We start from the raw sequence: 4,123 nt of genomic DNA on the forward strand, positions 1-4,123 counted from the left end.
ATTTGGAAATCATGCACAAATTATATTGTAAATGCTTTTTGGGATCTTAATATGATTATATAATTTTTCTCCTTAGTTTGTTCATGTGATAACTTAAACTGAATGAATGATCTCTCTCAAATGTCAACCTAACTGACATTCCTGAAATGCAACTTTGGTCATAATATATCCTAATTTGACAAACTATTAGGTGTTATTTGCTAGTATATGGCTCAAAGATTTTGCCTCTAGTTCTAAGCAATTTTGTAAATTTTTCTTTTTTTCTTATAATACCCTTTTTCAGGCCTTGGTACTAGCTGTACACTTGGCCTCACAAATAAGTTGGAAAATATTCATTCCTATCTTCTGAAAAGCATTGGTATTACTTCTTTCTGAAATGTTTGAAAGAAATAAAAAATGAAATGAAACCATCTGGCCCTGGAGTTTTATGGGGCTTAAGTTATGAATTCAAGTTCCATAATAAATAAATACAGGGATTTTTAGATTTTTTTGTTTCTTCTTGTCTTAGTTTTCATAGTTGGGTTTTTCAAGGGAATTTTCCATTTCATCTAAGTTACTGAATTTATTTGCATAAATTTGCTCATAATATTCCCTTATTATCTTGGTGGTGTCTGTGAAATAGGAGTGATGTTCCCTCTTTCCTTCCAGTATTGGGGGATTTGTTTTTCTCTGTTTTTTTTTAATCAGTCTTGATAGAACTTTAAAAATCCATTTTATTCATATTTTTTAATAAACCACATTGAGGAGTTATTGATTTTCTGAAGTATTTAACTATAATCTAGTCCCAGGCTCTTGAGATAAGAGATAAAGTCACTAATGCCTCATTTTTATTTTTTTTTTACAATAAAAGTACTTTAAGCTATAACATTTCTGTACATATAATTCACTAAATCCGACATATCTTCCTAAACAAACGTGTCATTTAAAGAATATTTTCCAGCTTACAGAAAACTTTTGGCTGGGACACAGAATTGCCAAAGAGCCTACAGCCAACATTCTAATGCATATATAAATGTGATAAAATGGTCATGATGAACAACCAATATTGAAACCACGTGGTTAACCAAAGTCCCTACTGAAGGTGGATTTTCTTTGCCTTTATTTAATATCTTCGTTCTGTCCCAGGATCCCAGCCAGCACACACAGCATTATCTGATCATCGTGCTTGCTACACTGGCCAATTCTTTTTTGTTTTTGAGAATCCTGACAGTTTTAAGGACTCACGGTTAAGTGTGCACCCTCCCGTGTGCAGCCACACACTCCTGCCCTGTTGTTTCCTTTTCATTCCCATCAAGGTTGAGAGCTATACTCTCATTTCTCTGGGTAACTGAGATGCGTGTGCCTCAGTTGCTCAGAGTTGAAGGTGGACATTCATCCTAACTTGTTATCTCTTTAGTAGCCACTTATATATCCCTTGTACTTAAGCTGGTGAGAGAATGCATCCTTCATGAATTCACCTTTTCCAACATGCTTACCCAGGTTGAAAAATAGAAGTGTGTTCTGTCAAGATGAATGTTCATGGGCAGCTCAGATGAACACATGGTCTGTTTTTTCTGGGCCTGGTGGTCTGTCCTTGTCATTTTTTGTTTTGGGGACATACCCAGTAGTGTTCAGGGGTTATTCCTGGCTCTGTACTCAGGAATCATTCCTGGTGGGCTCAGACAATATGGGATGCCAGGGATTGAGCCCAAGTTGACCATATACAAGGCAAACTTCCTCCCTGCTATACTATTGCTCCAGCCCCCATCTTTGTCAATTTTATCAATGTGGGTTTAGAGTATTTTTTGATTGTTTTCTAGCTCATGAATTTTGGGTCTAGCTCTGCTAACATTTTCTGAAAGAAGAAAGTCACATACTCCAACGATAATATTGGATATGGTTATTCCTTCCCGTAGTTTGTCTATTTTTGCCTTAGATATTCTGAAGCTCTGTTTGGAGGTGCCAATGTGCTTAGAACCATTATGTCTTCTTAATGAATTGATGCTTCTAGGCAGAAAGGTCTCTCTTTATTTTGGGTAGTATCAGTCTGCATCTAATGGAACTGTGGATTCTACTAGGTTTAAATAAGCCTTTTGCTACGCTTCCCCCCATTTGTCCCTCTTCTTTGTTTTAGCTCCATCTTCATGACCTTCATTCATATATTTTGCAATTTGCTTTATCCCTATATTGGATATTTAGGTTATCTATTGGCATTAACATTGCTGCTATTTCTACAAGGACCACACTATATAATTACCTTTTCCTTACTACTATAGGCTACTTTATATATATATATATATATATATATATATATATATATATAAGAACTTTTGATCTGATATTTTAGTTTCTCTGTCATCTATTATGTGAAATTGTATTTATTTTATTTTACATGTCATAAATTCCACACTCGAGTTATAAAAATTATTTTAAAGAGAAAGTCTATTTACAATGCATTCTATTTTTTAATATAGTCCTTATATTAAAAAAAACACTGGTTTGTTTTTATCTAGTATTAAATCCTTTCACCTTAAAAAGCTTCCTTTGGCATTTTTTATTCACTCTTTTTTCTTCAGTGTTTTAAAATTTTCATGAGTCTATTACACTTTCTAAAAAATCACTATATTGAGAAAAAATTATAGCAATAAGTTGCACTTATGAATTTTAAATTGATGAGTTTGAACACATGCAAATGATTGTGAAACAACCATACTATCAAGGTATCATGTCAGCCATTACCCCCAAAAGTTCCCTTGTGTCTATGTATTATGTGCAAGCACTTGTGATTATGTGAAAATATACTTAGGTACATGTGATTCTTGGCATGTATGTGTATATATATATATATGTGCATCTGTGTGTATTGTGTGCTCAGAACATTTTATCAAGATCTACCATCTCAGTAGGTTAAACCCGATTAACACTGTCAGATCCACTGTGGGCATCACTGTCTACAAATGGTTCTTGAACTTGAATCCTCATAGCAATGGAGTATCAGATTTCAGCCTAAACTCACCAATCAAGAGCCATATAGAGTGATCAGATGGAGCATAAAACAGACCAATCAAGAGCCATATAAAATAATTGGGTAAAAGAAAAAAAAAAAGAATGCTTGGGTAAAGCATAAAGCTAACCAATCAAGAGCCATATAGAGTGATTGGGTAGATCATAAAACTGACCAATCAAGAACTATATACAGTGATCATATGGAGTATAAAACTGACCAATCAAGAGCCATATAGAGTAACTAGGTAGAGTCCAAAACTGAACCCAGCTGTTAGCTGCCATTAAGAAACACGTGAACAGTCAGAATTAGGCACAGGCTCAAAGTCAAAAGCTACAATACCCGTCTTGGGGGGGCACACCCAGAAGTGCTTAGGCTGACTCCTGGCTCTGCTTAGAGATCACACCTATTGGCTTCAGAGGGATCATATGGGGTGCCAAGGGTTGAACCCAGAGATCAGCCACATACAAGATAAGCACCCTCCCTACTGTATTATCTCTTTAGCCCCTTACAACACAATCTTATAAGCAAACAACTCTTCAAAAAGGCTGTGATGGCCATAATTATATTAGACAACATATTATTTCTAATTTTAAAAAGCTCTAAGGAATAGGGATGGTCATTTCTTAATAATCAGGGATTAAGACATCTACAAGTCACACTGTAAAGTAGACATACACCTATTTGATGAGACATCAAAGTATTTCCAACTGCTAATAGACAGGAAGAAAGATGTTGGCAGCAATACAACAGTGGTTGGAGACTTGCCTACTTCACTGTCCCTTCTGTATAGCTGAACCAGACAGAAACCCAGGACACACCTGGCCTTGAAGGAACCAACAGAAATGATAGGTCTAGAAATGTACCTCCCCCAACTGGATGCATTTTCCTCAGTGCATATGAGGTAACCCCATGTTGAGTAAAAAAAAAAAAATTCCTCCTTAACAAAAAGATAGCAATCATGTCAACTAGACTCTCAGACTACAATCTATTGAAAAACAGAAATTAATCATAAACAGACATGGGGTACACAGGCACCTGTGTACATATTCACATAATCATAAGTGCATGCACATAATACATAGACACAAGGGAACTTTTGGGGGTAATGGCTGACATGATACTTTGATAGTGATTGTT

Source organism: Suncus etruscus, chromosome 3 (assembly GCF_024139225.1).
Source record: "Suncus etruscus isolate mSunEtr1 chromosome 3, mSunEtr1.pri.cur, whole genome shotgun sequence".
Lineage (NCBI taxonomy): Eukaryota > Metazoa > Chordata > Mammalia > Eulipotyphla > Soricidae > Suncus > Suncus etruscus.